This window comes from Photinus pyralis, unplaced genomic scaffold (genome assembly GCF_008802855.1).
Source record: "Photinus pyralis isolate 1611_PpyrPB1 unplaced genomic scaffold, Ppyr1.3 Ppyr1.4_LG3b, whole genome shotgun sequence".
In the NCBI taxonomy this organism is placed as follows: Eukaryota; Metazoa; Arthropoda; class Insecta; order Coleoptera; family Lampyridae; genus Photinus; species Photinus pyralis.
In genome coordinates, this window is record NW_022170510.1 from 9,557,938 (window position 1) to 9,581,365 (window position 23,428).

At 35.1% G+C, this 23,428-nt stretch overlaps 1 protein-coding gene across 1 annotated transcript in view; it reads left to right on the plus strand.

The window, feature by feature from the left end:
- Positions 1–1,159: 1,159 nt before the first annotated feature.
- Positions 1,160–23,428, plus strand: part of LOC116166509 — a 168,088-nt gene continuing 145,819 nt past the window's right edge. Inside the window, exon 1 of the mRNA XM_031481480.1 lies at positions 1,160–1,634. The gene's annotated coding sequence lies outside the window, so the exon portion shown is untranslated. The remainder of the gene's footprint in view (positions 1,635–23,428) is intronic.

The window sequence follows — 23,428 nt, forward strand, 5'->3', positions numbered from 1 at the left end:
ACATCGCATAATTATAAAAAATTAAAACGTTAAGTACTGAGTGAGATTCTAGGATAATTACGCTGAATGTCTGAAAAATTACGCTTTCCGCCGCATCTATCGTGGTAGCGCCGCTACGGTATTCGAAAACTATCTTATAGAGACCCTTACCAGATATTTTTAGTAACGTTATACAGAAATGTTCTCTTTTTAATCAAATTCCATACTGTTCCCTACTTGCTGCTGGCTACATAATTGAGATCCTAAGTCGGAACGTTTTAGTATGCTGTGCTCGAACTCGGTACGATTGATCTACGAGACACAATTCTATCGACTGTACGCATTCAAAGGTTATATCATTGTAACAAGAAAAATGATCAAATTATAGCATTTCGTGAACCGTAGCAAAGGATCCCCATTCATAAAATCTATCCATCGACTATTTCTTTGATTCTAAAAAATTGTGGAAAAGTACATTTTATCGTTTGCCTCTTGTAGGCTGTACTGCTACGCGGTCATAAAGTTTTAATTGGGGACTATATCCGTCACACAATATAATATTTAATGACATTATATTTAAACCCTCGTAACACTTTCCGAGATTGTCTTTCTAAAGATTTAATAAACGTAAACCATCTGTACCAGAATTTATAACATAAACGTTAGGGTTATAGGGTTAACGTAACATTTCGTTTGGAATTAATAACTGACTGTGATAATCTAACCGAAACTGCGTTTATGGTCAAAATAAACCTAGTTTATTGCAATTGTTGTAACCAGTTCAAGACAATACTGGTGTTCACTCAAACTTCTAATTTTCCTTCTAAGTTGCATTCAACCCAGCTTCAGTTCAACGGCAGTGGCGTGTGCTGTAACTATTAAAGAACCACCGAATTTGAAATCAAGGGCATAATTTTTACTATGTAGAAATCAACAAGTTCGTAGTGCGAAGCTTTGGTGGTCATCTGCCGAGAAAAGGAGGCGCATTCATAATTTTCGTAAAAATCTTGCGAAATTCGTGTAAGCAGCAAACGGTAGCCCTCTGTAGGAAAACTACAAGGCGCGCGCGGGGTCAGGCGAAATCAATATGAGGGGTGGCTTTTAGGGGCGCAGGCCTGAGCCCCCGTGAGCCCAGAAAGCGCCAGTCTGCCTTCGCCCCATTCGGTTATTGCATCCGCATTATCACCAGCTATAGAACGATATATAACACTAGAACGATATCACTGCATGTGTAGTTAGTCGTGTGAGCTTTTTGTGGTAGAGCTTTAACGAACAGTGCATCGGCATTCAACAATTCATAGGTCACGTGTACTCTTCGATATAAGTGCCAACTGTACGTTTACACGTGTTTTTCCCCAGTCATGTTCAGGAAAAGCTAATTGTAAATAAATCACGATTTTTCCTCCATTAATCTTCCCTCGAGGTTTAATGAGGAACCGTTCGGGTGCACTAACCTCAAGTACAAGATATACTCATTTTCAGGATTTTCAGCTTTAAATGGAAAACTTAGTCTTGCGGGAACTGCTCAATTCAACGAAATTTGTATCGATTTGGAAAGTACTAAGTGTGAACGCACGTACCTAATAAGTGAATTAATAACATCCAGTGTTTGGTTTTCAGTGTATTTTTGTGTATTTTTCAGAAGTGAAATTCAGGTCAGTTCGATGTTTGTGTGTTGAACCCTATTCTTTCCCTCTGTTTGATGTTGATTCGAGTACTACGACATTACAGGATTAAGGTATATGAAATGGAAAGGTTCATGTGTACAGAAGTGACTTTCATCACAGTTAATTACCGAATCGATTTCATCGAAATTATTATTACTATTTAAATAGGCCGCCGTATATCAAGTTAGAGTTTATAAAATGCTGGACGCGTCGAGTGCGAACAGCATCAGAATACAAAGTCGCAGGTGTTAATTCTCAACGGCAGACTCAAAGGGAATTAACCCGTCTATTTATGGGATTGTTTGTTCGTTATTTCCAGCACTATTCTGGTGTAATTTAAGTAAACATTTCTAGATATTTTTGGGAAACTTTCGTGTTCTGAAGTTGTGTTGAATAAATGAACATTAGGACACTATAATTATGTTATGGCCACTTAGATATTCTAAGATTTCTTTCTGGAAGGAAACATATTCGTGTAGGGGTAACTTTAAAGTAGCATCACAAGTTACTAACTTTTGGGATTATGGAGAGTTTTAGTTGGTAACTGAGTAACACAAATTACTGAGACTGGAACGCTTTGATATTGTACACTAGTAGGGGCGATTTGATCAGTGGATATTGATACACCTCATGTCAATTTTAAAATTAGCAGTGTATTTCACTTTTTCCTAATAAGAAATGTTCTTGGTCGTATGTTACATCATTGAATAAAAATGTTACACAAAGTCAGTACTCAATTTTAACTATTATTCGTCTACATCCACTGACTTTATAGTCGTATAAAAAGAAATAAAGATTTTAAGCTTCATTTAACTTCTAAAGTATAAAAGGTTGCATACTGCTAGAAAGAAACGTAAGTACTTACAACAATTTTATGATGTCATAAATAGTTAACTTTTTTCTTTGAAATGCGTGCGTAGCATTACATAAAATCTAAATAATTGAAAAATGTGGTTCACCCGATACGATTTCCTGTCGTACTGAATATCAAATTATTTGCAATAGGAAAATCGGTGAAAATTTTAGAAAGTGAGATGTTATGTCCCATATTTACATTGAAATTCACCACAACATTTAAAGTGTGGGTGGAATATTATCGAAAAGCAGAATTCATTTCCCACCCTATCGTGTCCAAGTTTTTCTTAAAGTGCATGCGTTTCAAGAAAATGAGCGAATATTGATTGTAAAAAGGAAATTTAATCAGCACACTTAAATGACTGGTGCGTAATTATATTTATGGTAATTACGTAAGTGCTTCGCTTTTCATTTTCTGTCCTTAATTATATTACTGATATACCACTTTGTTTTATTTTATTCGATGCTGTATAATGAAGTTAGGGGAAATTTTGCAACAGGAAACAGACGCGACATTTGATGCGTAAAATTTAGTAAAACACCTAGCTGAAAACAACATAAAAATTTATAGGTATATTAGCGTTTCACACAATGTCGCCAGGCCATCCATCATACCACAATTTTGCATCTTTTAGAAAAAATTAATCTCATTCGCAAGATGTGTTCTATAGAATACAATTAGATTTATGTGACAGAGAACTCAAACTGCATGAATTAAGTTTTGTCTAAAGGACCATAACAAAAAGTTTGATCTTGAGCTTACCATATTGGAACTAATCTCTGTCGCCCAAACTCGTAATACGGTCGTTAACCATAAATTTAATCATCTAGCTGCCGCAAAGGCGTTATGATTAATAACGATGTCCTCGTAACGGGCAAGAATTGATATTTGTTCACATTCCGCTAATTAAGGGAACAGCAAGATCAATAAGGAGTTAGTTCTATTCTTACATTAACAATCGCCGTGTAATTAATTACTAGAGCCTCAAGACCCAGAGACGATTATATCAACGCTGAATTAGCATCACTCTGAGTAAATTAATTTTGATTACCAAAATGATTGCTCTTGTTGTATAATGTTTTACTTAAATCCCTGGCTTATGAAAAATGAGTAACGTTTTTTTGTCTATTTCTCTTCTATTTAATTTTTAATACAGGTGTCCACCTCTTTATTTTCAGATGGGGTGCAGTGTATGGCATTTTTTAAACTACAACTTTTCCGATGTGTCGTTTTATTATTTTTTATTCTTTTATTTAATCAGTAGCGCATTCCCCCTTCCCACATCTGTTTAAATAACGCTCTATGGAGGTTTCGGAAACTTAGTCTAACTAAATTACTACTTTTAACTGTTTACGGTAATGTTAAATTTTTGCCCCAAAATGTATCCACGGCTAGCTCATTTTATTAAAATTACCTTGATCCACTTCCATTATTAAAAATTAACAGGGTGTTTCAGGAAATGTCTAAAACATTTGGTTCCACTCGGTTCAGCCGTTTAGCCGGAAATGATAGTACAGGAAGACTGACAGACCGATCGACATCATCGAGATTTTGTTTAATTCGAATTCCTGATGCATCAAAGCGTGCATTTCCCACAAAAAAAGTGGGGGGGGGGGTCATTTTTTACCCGATGCAATACATCCCTTACTAACATCCGGATGGTAAAAACGGATCAAATGCATAGAATAGATGGCTATAATATAGAAAACCAACTCTATACGAATTTGATTTAAGTAATAATCTGCATATGCTATGGAAACAGTTCCTTGATTATTTACGGTTAAATTAGGGTTAGCTATTATTATTAGCATCAAATCGTGATTTTTAACACAAAGATGTATAGCAAAGGCGATAAGGTTGAAATAGTAACATGGTATTAGGGTATCAGTTTAAGAACTGTCAAAACAGCCCCAGTTTGTCGCTTGTCAGGTTGGTTGCCTACAACCATCTATGCCATGCCATGATACTATTGCCCTTCTAGTATAAAAACAGTCACGCCAAGCATCGCAGGTATCTACAAACTGGTCGCCTGTGAGGTGTACACAAATTATGCTATATTTTCATCCCTATCTAGCCCATGCAAAGAAAAATATATAAATTTTGCATTGGGCGGGTACCTGCGACTATTTTTATATCATGATTCTATGGGTTTGATCCGTTTTTTTTTAAGTATACATACACATAGCCCATATGTATGCAAGGGCTTTTAAACAAATCAATTTTATGTTTGTTAAAACGTTCAGTATATCAAAATTGTGACTACGTTCATGTACGTGTCTCCCTTAAATAAACAATAGAAAAATACGAAGTATCACCGTTTACACACGAATTGAAAACCTTAAATTTTATACAGGGTGGGTTTTTTCCGATGTTTAGTGTGGGGATCTCGTAAACCGTAAGAGATACAAGGTCGCTTAAATGGGCAAAGAATTGCAGAATTTTATGTAGATTGAGTTTCTCTTTCAAAGTTTCTTGTAGCTCTACAAACAACAAAGTTATGGTCAACAAACCGAAAAATGTCATTTTCAAAAATGAGCTGGCGTTAATTTATTTTCAAAGATTTTAAAAAAGTAGTTTTAAGAAACCCTTAGTAATTTTTTCTCAGCTTTCTAATAATGCTTGTGAGTTCCGATTAAATCACATCAACTTTTTTATTTTTTAACGGCGCCATGTTGATACTAAATATTTGATTTCAGAATCAACTGATATCTTTGAAAATAAATAAGCGCCAGCGCATTTTCTAAAATGACTTTTTTCTGTTTTTGACCATAACTTCGTTATTTGTACAGTTAGAAGAAACTCTGAAAGGGAAACTTAAAATTCTGCTATTCTTTCCCATTTAACTCAGTTAGAAGATTTTCGGCAGTTAATATTGATTTCAAATGGAAAACTTTTTTACCCTCTTCTAACCGAGTTTATGCCCGAACATGGGCCACAGTGGAAAATTTCTGTTATGGTATTTCTAGTTAATTTTTAAAGGTTAAATTTTCCAACTGATCAAAATCCGTAATGTAAAAGGCGTACTGCGTACAAATAGCACTAAATACAATTTACCTGATTCATACGACTCGACCAAATCTACACCTCTGAGTAGTTAAATCTTGGACCACCAACCACCAATACCCAAACTGTCAGTTACGATTACGATTACGTTGACTGAAACACATACCGAATTTGCCATAATTTGTAAAACTAGGGACCCCCACCCCAGCTTCCCGTGAGGGAAGAGGCAGCCCCCAGCACGACCCAGTAGGCCCACTTGTTCTACTGCCATGATAGATTTTCTGTGAAAACCCTTCGTGGGTAAGGGTACTTTTTGAACGCTAGCACCACCACTGTAAGATATCTCTTCCAAAATCAAGCGCCAAGGTCCGTAAGACCTGGTGCCATAATTAAACTGAGACGCCACCCTCCTATTCTCCCTGCCATCTCCACAAGTAGGACAATGCGTTACTAAAGTCTAACAAAATAATGCCATCTAAACCTTTAATAGGTCTGGTTAAACACCTTGGTATGCCAGCGCGCTTATGTTTTTGATTTAGGGGAGGTTGCTCATGTTTTAGTTAAACACATTTGATAGATATTCTCTTATACTATCACATTTGTTTCCATACAAATTAACTGTCAGATAGACAACAATAATATGAAACACCGACGTATAACGACCAGTCCTTAAACTTCAAGTTGCACAAAAGTGACCAAGCCAGCGTACTAAGCGATTCACTTTGCCACTAATTAGAATAGGGGATACCGGGTAGGTTTTTATTGCTCTCATATTAGTTAACGAAGTGCTATAAAGTAGTTCTCATTTCTCTAACAGTTTGAGAATTAATTATGATATAATGCCATTTACATTACATTTCCAATCAGTAATCGAATACAAATTTTGTGAACTAATCAATTACTGTAATTAAAATACTTTTAAGGCAAAGTAATTTATAATCATTATTCGAATACTTTTTCTTAGTCATCCCATCTCCGCTTCTACATTTATATCAAGGAATCTCATTGAAGTTTGAAATGGAAATATACAAAATATCTAAAATTGAAATTCAAGATTGACGCAAAACATAAATATGGAATACAAAGCGCTAGTTATTTAAACTTTACTTAATCTTGGAAATGAGGTTTTTCGTGGGATACGAGCTTTTAATCTAGTTGATTCCGAAGTACAATTTCTAGAATGAATGCATCCAAATTTTGAACATGTGATCTTGGTGTGCCTTTAGCTTTTAGTCGCTTTCATTAGTCCTCAACCAAAAGTAGAGAAAATCTGCCTTGAAAGAAACTCATTTTTTAGCAAAAAGGGAATCAACTCGTAGGTAGGAAAATTATTAATGTCCAAATAGGCTTCCGCAGAAAACCAGTATCTAATCAAACGTTATATTAGGGAGTCGTGGAAAATAAAAATATTACTTTGAACTCTGGTCGTAAAGGCCGTCTGAATTCAGAAGGGTGCTTTCTGCTTTATCTGTAATAGATAAAATGACAAAAAAACAAGAGGGGTAGTGAATAGAGCGACATATAAATATTGCGATATCAATGTCTAACATTCGACACTAGGCCAAACTGCAATTAATAATCAATAATTCAATTTACGTTAACTAAACAAAAGCACAATTTTGGTCAACAACGAATCGTCCATCCAAATCGGTGACATAAAAACATAAACGTGACGTTAGCTTAAATTACTTAATCTACGACGGTGTCATTATGACAGATTTAGCATGGCCAATTGGATGTCATTACGGCTTTCATAAAAGTGCTATACTGCATTCATTATAAGACGGTAGTAGATGGCGCTGTGTTTGAAGATAAACACACACAGGAAAAATGTAAAACGGCATCAAATTATGTAAAGTAGAAATATTCAGCACTGCGAACAGAAATAAATCTTTGACAATTACAACTAATGACACTTCGGCAGTTTAGTTGGCAAAACTACCACCTTACAAAATTCACAATTCGTTTTATGTTTCATTGTAATACTGACTCATGTTTTAACCAATCACAGTGAATGTCAAAGCATCCCTATGCTGTCTACCGCTACCTTCTTAAAATGAATACAGTATAGTGTTCTTATGAATTCATAAAAGGACGCAAATGATAATTACTACTTTTTTCTATAGCAACCGTCAAAATTGACAAACGCGATTACAATGACATCCACTAGTATTGGCACTTGATAATTTTGCATCATAAAACGTTTAAATAAAAATCTGATTAAAATCTATTTGGACCGTCGTAGATTAAATTTTGAATGATACACGTTCTGTATGAAAGTTATGTGTAACTAAAATCAGTCGGTTATGCCTCGTGAATTTAACGTTACACACGTTTCATTGTGACGTTCATAAACGAACTCGTATCATTAATAACTATTATGATGCACAAATAACTACATTTGATCTACGTAATGATACCAGTAATGTAAATAAAAATCGTATATATCGGTTTCGGACTAGGCCTCGGTAACTTCAAAATCTAATTTATAATCCACATGTAACTAAACAAATATCTTCGTATTGCAAACTACTGAAGGATTTAACGTAATCAAACTAACATAAGTGAATCTTCGTAAGGACAAAAGTATTACGTAGAGAAGTTCACAAGCGCGAAAGATGGATTCTTCGGCAACGAGAAAAGTAATGCACGTAGAACCAGAAATATCGAAGCGATCCACAAGAGCAATAGTCTCCATCATAGTCGTAATACCTACAGTTAAACGGAAACAATATTCAAATGTAAAATAACCTCGATGTAAGTAAGTCATCAGGTAATGTAGGTACACGTGGTGTCTAAAGAAGATGGCGGTAGTATGTTCCAATGGAACTTCCTTGTTGTGCAATTATCCAAAATTCTGCGGTTTCCACAAAGGATATTGATGTAGATAGCGATAATGACAACAATGAAGAAAAGAATAAGCCAGAAGCCTAAAAAGCATTATTCAAAGTCAAAGTTATTACGCACTTGTAGGTATATACCGTAAACTACCTTAGAACTTGTAAATATATCCGGAACAACCGTTTCAATGAAGCATAGAAAACAAATCGCAAAAGGAAAACGGTCTGTACAGGAAATAGTTGTAGTAGTGCGCACGGAAACATCTGCATGCCCTCTAGCGGGATAAATAAAGAACTATTATAAAAGAAACGTATAATACTTAACTAACTACATCTAAACTAAACGGGTTTACAGAGGGAATGCAGAGATGACGTAAGAATACCAAAAGGAATATATTTAAATTGTTAACAAAAATAACGTAAGAAGGAATATTCTCATTGAATGTGATTTTACAATTTCCAAAAGAATGAAACCAATCAACATTCCTGTAGATACGTTCAAATCATGATTATTAAAGAAGATACAAATTCATTCCATGCGGTCAGTTTACACAGATTAATTTTTTTAAAGATATTCTGACTACTTTCAATAAAAATTTAAGGCAATTTCTTAAAGAAAATCGATCTATATTTTTTTTACACATCAAAAGATTACGTTACCTCCCTACCGCCCTATTATACAAATTGGTACGTCCCTCCTAGAATTGATAGTGTCTTATTTGGGAAATACAGAAACGAAAAATTGGATTTCCTGGGGCAATACGATCAACATTTTCTAGAATCTTCCTAGTACCTTTTTTATTTATATCGACTGCATCCAAAGTAGCTTTTCAGCTTCGCATTACCAGTACTTACAAAAGCCAAAACGATTAAAGGCTAAACACCAAAACTAGTTATTCTTTCGTTTTCGAATTAGACTTTGTTATTAATCGGCACGCCACTTCTTTGTATGATTTAATCACCGGATGTGATTGTATAAACTTACAATAGTTCCCATTACGAATTTGCACGTATTTACGTTTTCGCGATTAAAAAAGTCTAACTAAGAAACTGTGCTTTGTGCTGTAGATTAAACGTTGTGCTTCTGTTGCCTTATCTTTCCTCTATCTTGCCGCACGAGCTTCAACCGGAACAAACTCAAAAGTCACAACCGGCATTCCCTCGGGCGTACATTCTACCAATCGAAACTTGAATCTTGCCTCTTAAACTGGCGCTTAAACTAATCCATAATCTAAAATTCTTCAATCTTGAACTTTAAGACTTCAAGTATTCTAACTTGAATTTGTTTGCAATGTAATATAAAGTTTAAAGTTTTCAACTAGCAATAATTGCTTTTCAATATTCCTTCATCGGTTACAATATAACGACTGCTCAAAGCACATATTTATAACAACTAAATTAATTAATAACAAAACAACTAAAGGCCTTTCCAGATGTTGTGTAATTGTAACACGCAATCTTGAAATTTCACGCTTGAAGCTTAAGACTTGAAACGTAAAGCTTAGATATCAACCTAGGTTCTTAGATCTGTAACTTTGAAGCCTGAGATTTTAATCTCCAATCTTAGCATTTGAACCTTCAAAAAAGAATTCTGTTGAGGAGTTGGGCCCGATCGGATTATAGGATTTTTTAAAACTCCTTTTTGCGTTGATGTGGCACTCTGCTATTTCGCGTACCATAAGCGATATTTGTATCGATATAAAATATTTGTATCCAAAATCGGTATACTTAGCAGTATATTCCTTGCATTTTAAAACGTGGATAAATGCTATGCAATGCCGTTTAGAACAAATCGCACAGTGGGAGGGGTTCTGCTTTGTACTTTCATAAGTTTACTAAATCCAGAAAGTTAATATCGCGGTCTAATCCCGTATACAGCTTTTGCAACTGGCTATGGTCGCAGTACGCTCAATTTGGGCATTGTATCCGGTCATTTAAGCTACCGTGCGTGTAATGGAGGAATAAAAGTGTTCTTATTGTATGACGAACTCAAATGTTCAACTACACCTACTTTACGAAAATCTACCGTAAGTTAGCTGTTGTGTGCTAAACCGTAATTTATGGTCTTCGCGATAATGTCAGCGAATATGTTTAATGTCGTATGCGACAACGATATACGAGAACAGTAAATCAATTCGTTTTTCAACATTGCGTCTATCTTTCGAAACTGAAAATAGCCCAAAGCTACGCCAAAGCAAAAGTTCAAACAATTTAATTTTAGACGTAGGTAGGAAAAAGTTTCAATTCCTAACTTTTCGCCATTTTACTTTAAGGTCCCGTTTCATTAAATTTAACGTAAGTATGCCTGAGAAGCGAAGTTGCATCAAAGAGTTTTATCTCATATCACATTCGCTCTTCATGCATTGCCTTTGATTGTTTGATGCAGCGATGGTCCATCGCATATTATGCCACATCAATCCTCGAAGGGAAACGTGGAAATGGATTGGACAAAGTGATGCTTTCCCGGTGGGGTGTCGGAAAATCGATGCTCGCGTGAGGTTCCGATTTGTTTTGTTTAATAATGCCGGTGTTTGCTTTCCTATAAGCCACTATCAGTTATTTTAGACTCTGCAAGGAAACCATACATAAGTCAATTATGAAACAAATTTGTACAACTCTAACCATGTTATCCTTTTCCTTATTCAATCGTCTTTGTAAGGGCAAAGTGCGACTTGCGACGCTGTTTTTATTTCATACTGAACATGATAAGGTTAGGCACTTGCCAAGTATAATTTATTTACAGACTCTGTCGGAAATAGGAATGTTTCTGGGTTGTCAATGCTTTACTTCATGATTCAACAAATACTATCGATACTAAGGATAACTAAATTCGTACTATGCGAGTTTTCAAACCAACTATCCCGATGTGAATCGCATCTTTATAATTGAATATGTTGAAAATGTAAGAAATGCTCCTGGCCATAAAGTCAGGAAAAGCAACATATTTGAAAGTGCTTCGAGCACAAGACCCTGCCATGATAATGTTAAAGGTTTCACTGCACGAATATCATAAAAGGTCCTTCGGATACCCACTAAAATTAACTTATACACCCTTACATCAAAGCAAGCAGTAGTGAAAATATCCCTACACTTAAATCTTGATTGGCCCACAATAAGGGCGACTTTATTCTTTAATGCTTGCATGTATATATGCAAATGAGCAATTTTCTACCCAACTACGTATCAGCAAAATTGCGTATTTCGGTTAAAAATATTTCGTGTATACACTCTAATTAATGGAAGCCCTTTGTTATGATAATCCATATTAAATTGCTCTATTTATAGATATTGAGGTCAGGCGAAGTATAATGGAATATACTTGTTTCTTAGATAATTGATATTCATAATGTGAAGCCTTTTGAGTATTTTTACTAATATCATTAGATGATGCGTGGCGGAGTGACAGCGGCAAACAAATTTTCGTGTACATCAATCAAATGATAAACACGACTAATTGTTGATATTTTCATTTCCAAACAGACCTCAATTAGCACAATGGACGACCGCTTGTAGGATTTATTGTTTATGTATACATATTATTGGAATAATGCCCCATTAATGTATGTATAAACAGTAAATTGCTATAGGGGATTATAATAGAATTTGCTATGCTTCAGCAATAAGTAATAATTTTGACATCCCCAATAGTATCCGTAATGGTTTATTAAATGACAGTGAATGATTGAATGACTTTTGATGGGGGTAGGTGTTCCTGTATATATACTTTTTTTATTGGGATCACAAACTATCAGGAAAATGTTGATCACTGCACTAAATTGTGAGAGACATTCGAGGATCCCGCCTTTTAGGACCAATTGACATTAACGCCCCCATAAAAATAAACTAGGTCGAATTTGGTTTTTATTAAGTATCTTGACTAGCCAAAGAAGGTCAACAAATCATTTATTGGGTTACCTGGTGCCAGATAAATCCTTTTGATATGTGTTGTATTGACTGTGTGCGTTAAAAGTTATTTAAAAAAGGCCGCATTTTATTTGCGACAGACAGAAGGGCATTGTGCTCTATTTTGTATTTGTATATCGCATGAAGTCATTACCTGTCTTTGTAGTAGTGTATAACGGAAGATTATAACGGAAGCAGAAGCGGAAGAAGACGACAAAATAGTTTTTGCGGAAGCAGAATCATTGCCATATTTGAGTATACTTCCATTATAAAATATCGAAACCCGAACCGGAAACTTTTTGATGATCTCTCAACGTACACATCCCAATATTGACTTTAATTAATAATTTGGGAGACACAGTAACGTTGATCGACTTCTGAAAATTCCAAAGCATTAACTAAACCTGACTCATCAGGTACACGAGAAGAAAAAACTTACATGAAAACTATCCGGGTCGTACAATAGGGTCGAATAAACACTGATTGACAATGACAAAATTTTATTCCGAAAGACATGCAGAGGACATTAAACAAAACTCCTGAAACAAACTGAAGCTTGTTTGACAAAATTACCCAGCACGCAGGCGTTTGACAAACAAAATAAGAAAACCTTGAAGTTATTTAATTTTTTTCTTGTGATAATCTGGGCGTTCAACTTTTTGCGATAAACAGGGCGCATTGTTAACTCCACACACAAACGCTTTTGGACTTCACTATTCTTGATCTTGATGACAAACAACATTAAGTCGATGAATGAAATGACGAATTTCCGGGGGCTATTCAGAAGGTACAAACTTTTAACTTTTAACAAAACCAAAAGGAAAAATCCCACTGAGGCACAGATTTAAGTAAGTTTTTTTACCGGTAAGTAATTTTTTCAAATAGAATCGCAGTAAGATATTTTTTAGCGCCTTCATTTCACTGTTGAATAAAAGAGATTTTTCTCTGATTTTATTATTGTTGTCTTAACGTGTCGGTTAATTATTAATTATATTGTTAATCAACCTCGTATAAATTATTAATAACAACGTGATAGGTGTGCAATTATCTGTATAATCCAAAAATGTAAAAATATACAGGATGTTCCATTTAAATTTTGAAATGTAGAAAAATACGATTCAAAATGAACGTTGGTAGGGTGTGTAGCCCCAGAAAATAAATTCGTTCAGTATTTAGGGAATGACGAATCTTGGGAAGATGTCAATCATAGGGGCCGTGATAATATTAGGAATCTTAGTAAGGAAATTTAAAATTCTGATCCTCTTGAGAATCTGAATAATAGTTCATACTTAAAGGTACGTTTTAAACTTAAAACCAAGTTTTTAAAAGCTCTTAGATAATTTCATAAGATTTTAACAACCTTAAAAACAGATGCAGCATCTCAAAGTTCCTTTAAAGCCTGCCACAGTTTGTAGAAGGCTCTTGTAGGCTTTTAGAAGCTCTTAGTAGACGTTTTTGACTATTAACTAGACATTTAAAGGCTCTTGCACTTCGAGGCATTAATTAAATGGTCTTTAACGCTATTGACAATCGTAAAAGAGTCAAGCATGCTTTGGAACGCCCCTAAAGCACCTTGAAAACACATGGAACTTAAATAGTGGGGCCCTCGCTTAGTTACACGAGAATAGCTCTAGGGGCTTCATTGATTACAGGGAAGGAAATAAGAGCTAGTGAAAACCTTCTAGGATATGTAGGTACTCGCTTTCTTATTTCTGTTCCAATTCGCATTTTACAGCTTCACATTATAATGGTTTTCAACTCGATTTTTAACCTGTACGACATCGGAGAAGTTTAGTGACGTTATACTGATATTTAAAATATTATATCACCATCTTTCACGGACAACGCACCTGCATTTGGTCGTAACCTGCCTCATTGTAATAGGTTAGGGGTTTCGAGATCCATTATCCATATAACAGTTTTCGTATAGGTAACATAAAAATTAAAATATTCAGGGGCCACGAAAAATAATTACATTTGGTATTTATGCAAAATAAGATAGCAAAATGCTACTGCAAACAAATTCAACAAATATACTACGCCCCTCCATAAAACAAACGAAAACCCCCGGCTCATCGTAAATGAATTTTAAAAATCCCTTACTTATCTAAACACCCTATATAATTATATATTAATCTCAGATGAAAGCCACCCACACCTATGAAAAATTCCAGTTTAACCACCCTCGTATCAAAAATTCTAATATACCCTAAATTGTACTAACACCCTGTACTAATCTTTAATCCTCCCCTAACACAAAATCAATCTAACCCTGAAGTCAAAATAGATGAAAAGTTAATTAAACTAAAGAAAGTTTTCTAACTAGTGATATTCCCATAAACGTAATTGAAACGAAATTCTCAATGAAACTTCTACGTACATGATGCAGCAGTATGTATGAGCTATTTATATAAAAAAAAATTTTACTTATTTCATGATACATTTACCAAAAAAATGAATAAACGCACGCACTCTGAATTGCCTTCATAGTAATTCTGCCGCGTTGACCAAAATCTGACTCTGGTATATTTTTTGGGCTCGTGAAAGCATCTGGGGAGTGATTGAGACTCTTAGGGACTGAAAGGTGCACGAACTATTGACAGTTTATGTTGCAATTTTCGCTATATTACACAATCCCGAAAAGTAATTCCCACTGAATCTTTAGCCCAACAATGGCGGATTCTTAATGAAGGGCATTAATTAATTTTCATTGGTTAAGAATCTTTTTCCAACCAATCCATGGAAAAATACACGCAAAAACATTTGCTCGTCTCTTGACTCCAATCAAAACTTGAAGACCAACATGATCAATATTTGTCAGGGGGGAACATTCTAGAACCTTCACATTTTTATACAGATTAATAATTCTATTTTATATAGTTCTACAGGAAACATGAAAAAAATGTGTTTTGCTTTAAAGGCCTTCTTCAAGCATTCAATTTTGCTTCCATAAACCTCGCCATTAATCGCCATTCCTTCTGCCATGTATTCGGCACGCAAAATGCCCTCACTCCCAAAAGAAGGCCACCATCGATTTTCCTGCTAGGTTTTTGCCATATTTGCACGATACGTTGCATGTGACGGGAAAAATCCTCCGCCAAAGCGCCCAAATGTTCCTGAAAATTTTTTTGACTGTAATAGTCAATTAAACCACTTACATTTTTGGTATTTACCGCCTGTGCAAAAAGCTTCGGTTCAACGCTTTTCCAAAAATAAAACAATAAAGTTCACTAATGTTGTGCTTAGGAATCCATTCGCAGCGGGAATTGTGCCAACTACCAAATTTACGCTAAACGCGAATAGGGCTTATTGAATTTCTGGAAGATATTTCGTGGGACTCCGCCAATATCCTAAATTATCTCGTAATCGACACAATTCTTAAAGCAGCCGTAAATAACTGTGTACGTGTTTCGTAGAAAGTCTTCTTTTAACTAAGTTCAAATGTCAATCTTTGCGCGAATCGTGCGGAATTGACGAATTTCCTTCATACTGAAACCGTGCGTAATGCTGCACCTAATTCAGTGAACAGCTTTCACAAATTAGTTAGGCATACTTTACAGCCCAAATCCTTAGTAGGCATTCCGATGTCAGCTAGAAGGAGCACGGCGATATTGAATTAAACAAAAAGCTCAGTATATTGATTTATTCAGGACACACAACATTCTGGACTTGTCTTGTGTCCGCTTTCTACGAGAGTAAGCAAACTTCTGCTGACTCGACGTTTAATTAATGGCGATGGACACTCACGTGGTGCGGTTCATTTCGCGTACTCTCGCAAGTCTCTCGTCAATTTCCTTTTTTGAATACTATTTCAACTATTAAAACAAATGTTTTGCAATTGGAATGAAGTGATGACCTCGGTGATGACATACCTTTACTGCATTTGGCGATTACTTTTAAATTAAAATAATGTTTTAATTCTGGCGAATATGATGTTAATTGGGGATAAAATATGTTTCTGTGGTTGCAGCCGGCGGTTATGGTATATTAGTATAAATAACTACAATTGTATACACGTAATTGTCTGAAACAATTTATTAGCCTCACATTTTGCGGATATAAGTTATTTAAGCAGTAACCGCTGCACCACAATGCCATCTGCGATATATAAATTAGCTGTTGGAAATTAAACCTACATTCACTACAAAATCAATGTTTCTGCATAGAAAATCCGAAGTTCCTCTTTGCTACGACGGAAACGTCAATACTAACAACGGGAAGAAATAAAATTGGACATAATGACGGGAAATCACAATTTAGTTATTTGTGAAAATTCGTGGCGCAAGCAAAATCAATAGGTAATATTGTCTACCCAATATACATCTTCCCTGTCAAATGCAGACATTTTTCCGACAAGGGTAAATAGCCATCGAGCTTAAAAATGAAACTACAACTTTCTCCATTTAAATTTTGGGAAAATTTACGCTCGGCGGCTTATAATCATTTCATCTTAAATGTAGAATAAGCCTTCATGCAATGTTAAATTTGGGCGAATTTGAAATTTGATTATTTGACAAGCAGTTGGTGTAACACCACGTGATTTTCGAGTGGAGCATGCCTACTGTACGCGATCGATTCCCTAATATTCTGCCTCGCTTTCTCCCGAGTTGTAATTTTGGAAGCTTGTTATATTGCCTGTATCTCGACTCGGTGGATTTATCAAAGGAAGTTATATTTTTCTTCGCTTTTTCTGAAACGTATTACCTATGCCGAATGCAAATTTTTAGAGATTTCATATAACCGATGGATCTAAACCCTTGCCTTAGTTGGATTAGGTAAGGTGATGCTATTAGAATTTATGAAACGGTGCGGTGCGTTACCGTGAAGCTGCGGTTTTAGCTATTATAACGAGCAAATCTAAATTGCACAAATGACGCAGACACAGAAACTGAAAACGGTGAATGACTTGGGTTGTTTTGAGAGTCAACATTTCCCCATTGACCGATCGATCATACTTCGCGTCAACGGGAAAATAACCGGTACTTCCTCTTCATACAAAATTAATCGACATTGCCACCAGTTGTAAATTTATACGTGACAGAAGAACTCAAATTTTGAACGATTCTTGCAATATCCACAATATCAATGCCAAATTTGCTGTTCATTAATCTCCTCTTGGTACATGCAACGACATTTGAATAAACCTTGTAATTACCATTCAAGACCGACCATTAGGTGATAAAGAATGTTATAAATGAGCCTTGAAGGCCTTAGCTTGTAAATACGTACACTTCGCATGGTGTTAATAACAAATGGGGCACGGGGGAAATTTACATATCGCACAAATGCGAAATTTGATTAATGAGAAAACTGTGTGCACCATTTCGAACGCTTATTATTAATTTATAACGTTCAAGTGAGTACACAAACTTCGGCGTTAGTCTGAATTAAGGTCTATGATAATCACGAGAAATTCCGTGTTTGGTAGATGGCAGTAGTCGCAATTATGACAACGTGTCAGAAAGTTAAAGGTAACATGGAAAAGCGGAACTAATTATTCGAGATTGTATCGACATTGCTTCTGAAATAGTTATCTTTGCAGTGAGTAGGGAAAGGTTTTATTTGTTCGTACAGACATTTACTTCTAAATGTTGTAATGTGGTGCCTCTTCAACCAAAACGGACCCCCTAGAAAGTGAACAATGAAATATCGTTTCGGATAACCCATTTAATTCATTATGTTATACTAGGTAAAATTTGCATCCATATCCATTGAGTAAATGAATAGTTATTTATTATACAAGACGATAAAAGGGTATTTTAACCATTGAGTGAAAGATTTTAATTCGCGAGAGGCGCAACCACGAGTGAATTATCCTTCACGAGATGGTTTTATAATTTCCCTTTATCGTCGTGTATAATACAAAACTTTATTTTATAGCAGAAGCCATATAAATCATTGTAAAGTTTCTGACAATTCTGAATTATTTAATCTAGAGACGTTAAAAATAGCAAGCTTAGGTTCTGCCGTCGCCATAGTTTTCATAGAGACAGAATTGTCATGTGTTCTGAACGTTACTTTATATCGTGTATTTGAAATAAGAATGTAAGATGTCATTAGAATGTACAGTCATCTGTTTCACTTTATCTACCCTTACGGTTAAAGTGATCACATTATCTATCTTTACGGTTAAAAAACTGCTTAGCCTACTCATTCAAACCTATTAAAGTGTCAATTAACATTTGCTATAAAATAAAGAGGTTAAATTGTTCCCCTATAAGATGTGCATTTTCAAAGACAAATGGTTTTCCACTTGCTACGGAGGAACTAGTGCAATTGAAAACGATTTTCGTATAGCTCATTTCACTTATATATCGATATCGATCGATAAATAATAAAATTATCCATTTTTTTCTTAACATACGCATTTGCATAGGGAACTTGTTTTTCACTTTCTACGGAAAATTTAATATTATAATATTATTCATTAAAACACCATATGAAACATTTCTATAATTTCTTACAAATTTTGCGTAATTTGGAAAGCATTTAAAAGTTTCTGCACATTTCCACACTTCAGGCACATTTCCGAAACATTTCCCACATTCTGAAATATTTTCAAATTTTTCTAAACATTCCAAAATATATCAGTTTTACATCATTTTTAAAAATTTTCAATTTTTTTGTAAATTCTTGAAGATTTTTCAATATGCTCAGTTGAAACTAACGTGTTTTGTCTTGTATTTAAGGGACTATACACTTTTCCTTCCGGATGAATTAAAAGGTAATGAGCTTTTGGTTCTTGCACCATATTTTATGGTCATTACATCTTGACTTGACTTGAAACCCCGCTCACTCAAAAATAAAGGCCAAAATAAATAAATAAATATTTACCTGCCAAAAATAAGAAATTTTTTTCGTATAATCGTTTTTTAGATACAGGGGGTAAAAAATCGGTTTTTATTGATCTTATTCCCACCAAAGGAAGGCCTTTATGACGAAATAAGCCTACCAAATTTTATTTAAATCGGCTGAAACCAGAGCTGAAACCTTTTTGAATAATTTATAAAAAACCGATTAAAAAAAAACCTTTACGCTCTGTATCTAGAAAACGAAGCAAGTTAGGACATACGATTATATGAAAAAAATTTCTTATTTTTGGCTGGTAAATACCCCCTTAACATCTTTGCACTCAATTTTGAGTCACCCTGTATACCAGAGGTGTCAAGGGAGTCCTAACACAAATGTTCCCAGCAACTTAACGAACAAGCAATTTCCGCTACCCTCCCCAAAGGCCCATTTGTTACTTCGATTACGACACAAACTAGGATCCAAAATGATGCACATGTCTCCAACTCTAAATGATGATCCATTTCGTCCTAGTAGCCAATGTAGGGAGTTGACTTCGACATTATTGAGCTCTCATAATGTCCCAATTTACAAATTTTCCTGACTCCCCATTCAATGAGTCCATTCGAATTAACAAGTCATTTGGAATTATGCATTCCAAATCCCCAGGGTAGTTCGGTACATAGGGACGCTAACAGAGTGCCATTACGGTACTTCCTCCCTTGGAGTTCTGGAAGAACAGGCCAAAGCGCTCTTTTCACAGTTCCAACAAGTTGTTCCCAGCTTTCACGTACGGGGGGACTGGCTGGAGGAATAAATAGCTATTCATTTTCCTCTATGGTCACAGAACGCGAGATTTTGTTCTTATCTAACTCAAGAAGAGCTTCCTCGATTCCTTCGAAGCACCCTTGAAGTTTGTTCCTGTTGTCATCCATAAGCTTCTTGGGCCTTTTGCCAATAGTCCTCTTGGTTCAAATGTTCAGTCGTTCTTATGAAATTTTGGAAAGATGCAAATTTTACTCATTGCTATTCTCAGAAAAGGGCAAAATTTACAGTTTGTCGTAATTTATGCAGAAAATATAATATGGGAAGGGGAATGTTACATTCAAATAGATTCCTCTATTGACATCATTTTGAGTAGTTAGTGGAGGAGCTTTAAAAATGATTGATCCATACTACACAGATGTAAACCTTCATCGAAAAATTTCGAAACGCATCATTTCTACCCATATTATACATTTATACAATGATATTTATTAGGAAGTAGACATATGGATTTACGTGTAGTGTGTTTCCCTATGTCTACTTTTAAAAGACCCAATCTCTTCTGAAGAGCGCCTAATTTTATGCAATCAAATAACTTCTAAAAACAAACAAAGATCTAGCTGTCATTTTAATTAATTTGAGTATTGTTACTTTGACTTCAGAAAAAATAAATCTCTTGCGCTCCTATCAACTTTTTCTTAAGTTAAAATACATACATCGCACACGAACGAAATTGAAAATACGGCAGCCAGATCTTTGTTTGTTTTCATAGGTTATTCTGGTTGCATAAAATTACGCGCCCTTCAGAAGAAATTCTGTCATTGAAAAGTAGTGGCAAGTACAATACACGTAAATCCCTATGTCTACTTCATACTAAATATCACTGTATAAATCATGACAGCGTGTATTACTTTTTTAAAGGCAGTACAATTGCAAGTATATTATGCAAAAATGCAATCATTTCCGAGATAATGAAATACTCTTTCTGCATAACTATCTTATGCTCTTTATAACGCATTTTCATTTAACTGGTAGGACATGTATGAAATTTTGGTCACCTCATACCAATTACAGCTACTTGCGGTTAAGTTTAATAATTACATAGGTTAATAAAAGCGTCGATAATAATTAAAAAGGTACACATTACAACCCAACGCACCTTTAGTTTGATCCTTTTCGAGAGCGTGTACTTAGAATTACGTTGAAAATCGCGAAGTGGAGGTTTACAAAATTCAATTTATATTTTATTAGTACTTCACGGAGATTAAAGCAAGGGAAAATTTCAAAGGGAGGAATTTTCATCGACTTAAAGGAAGTAAAAAATGCTTGAAACACTCCTTACGTTTTTGTTCCTTATACAGTAGACTTAAACTCTTCTCTCCGAGAACAATTTTGGTTTAAATGAAATTTTCACAAAGCCTAAGAAGTAACTTTGGTTACAACAAAGTCTATTTCAAAAATTAAAACTCGGCGAGAAAAGGCTTAAAAATAATTTTCGGTAATTTTGAACGAATTAACGCCAGTTTGCTTGGTGGTATTTTTAGAACTTGAGCTCAATAACAAATGAGTTATTTTGCGTTAGTTGCGCTCTGTATACTTCCACGTCAACACACAAATTAATGATTAGTGTTAATTTTAGGTTTAGTTCGTGGACGCCCCGACGATTTTTAATGTTTTGCAACCAAGATTGGTGCATAAGAACTAGTTTGCATTTTCTTTTTTGTAGAGAACGATTAGGGTCAACTAAATAGGAGTTTTATTGAACGACTTGGTTGCAGCGTTGATATTGGTGAAGAATTTCTAACCTTCATCTTTAATGAAGTAGATAGGGGTAAACGGTAAAGCTCTATGATAAGTAGATTTTACTTGTAGCGCCGGCTCTCATATTATCGTTAGGTATTACTGTTATAGTCAACGTAAGCTCAACAAGTTTTGGCAAGAAAGAACTCTTGGCTCGTTTTTTGGTCAATTAATATAGATTTCCAGCTCTATATAATAACGTTAAGATAAAATCTGTGTCTCAGCATTCAGAGATGAAAGCGAGGAAGTTTTGTTTGAGGATCAATATAAATAATCTCCGTGAAGTAGGTACGGGATTAAATGAAAAGCTCGAAAAAAACGAAGGCAAAGAAGCGCAAAATGAAACGCGAGCGCAAATTAATAACACCTTTACTTTAACAACCATTCATTTACGGCGGTTATTTTTAAATGAACGGTCACGTTGGTAATTTAATAAGATTGCGTTAGGCAAACTATGTAGGTCAAAGGGTGTCCTCTAGAGGCGCGAGAGTGGAATAGGGGAGATTACACGTATTGGTTTTTAAATTTTTTAGGCTGGTAGTAAAATTTGTGTTTATTTCGATACCGACGAAACGTCTCTGAGGAGACTCTTTATCTAGCTTCAATTCTCGAAAGTTTACCAAGCAATTTATTTTCGGTCGTTAAACGTTCATAACTGGAAATGTCTTAATTATAATCTTGTATTTAGCAAGTTTGGCGGAGGTCCTTCTTCCTTTTGAGGGAGTTTATAATTTATGTAACTCGCCGAAGTTTAAGCGCACGTTCCCCATCCGTATTTATGGTTACTTCAATGTAATTAGCACCAAACTTTTCAAATTACAATTACTTTAACCCAAGGGAGCTAATTTTGACATTTGGAGATCGTTCTGTACAGCTTTTGGTTTTATAGTGGACGCCTTTGAAATTATGAATTTGAAACTACGGAAATGAAAACATTAACTTTAATTGTTAGATTTAGAGCTTACCTAATTTATTGATGAATTAAATAGTGGCGGATAGCATGAGAGGCTTCTGAGGACCTGTTTTGGTTAAGGGGCAAGAAATGTTCAGGGGCGGTTCCTCTAAATAATCTGGTAATTTTTGTAATTTTCATACAGATACTTTATTTTGGCTTTATTTTTATTTTTTTTCTATTTTTTTAATTAAATCTTCCCTGCAAGTGGGAATTAAAAAAAATTGTTCAAAAATTTTGTTGGTGATGTTACCATAAATTGGTCTCTTTAAGCAAAAATAGTGGGGGGAGAAAAAAAGTAAAAAATTTCTAACTGTGACCGCTGGCCGAAGAAAGCACGTTACCTTGATAACTTACGGAAATACCAAGTAGTCTATTAGTATTTTTATTAGCACATATTAATTAACTACGAACAATTAAACAATAAAACACAGAAAAATGTAAAAATGATGTGTCATTTCTGGTTGCACTCTGATATTCGCGTCATGTCTCCCTAGATCTCTACTTTAGTGACCTAGCCCACCTAATCATTACTGTTCGGTTTTGGGTTTTTCATGTTTAAATGCCAAAATTTGTCAAGATCAGAATTTCTTTCGCATCCCCCATAAAGACGCGATATCTCGAGGTAGGAGGTTAATTCCACTTCCCTATGTGATACGGTTGCTGAGAAACAAATGAGATGACTGAAATTTTGGGACTTGGTGACAAATCTCAAACGAATCGCCAAATGTATTTTGTAATATTGATTAAAAAAATTGTAAAAACACGCCCATTTGGGTAAGTTAGGGAAAAAATGTGCCTTAGATTTAACATTTATCACTGCACTATCAGCAACCGCCGCTTAAAAATTAGCGACCCCCCCCCCTTCCACCGC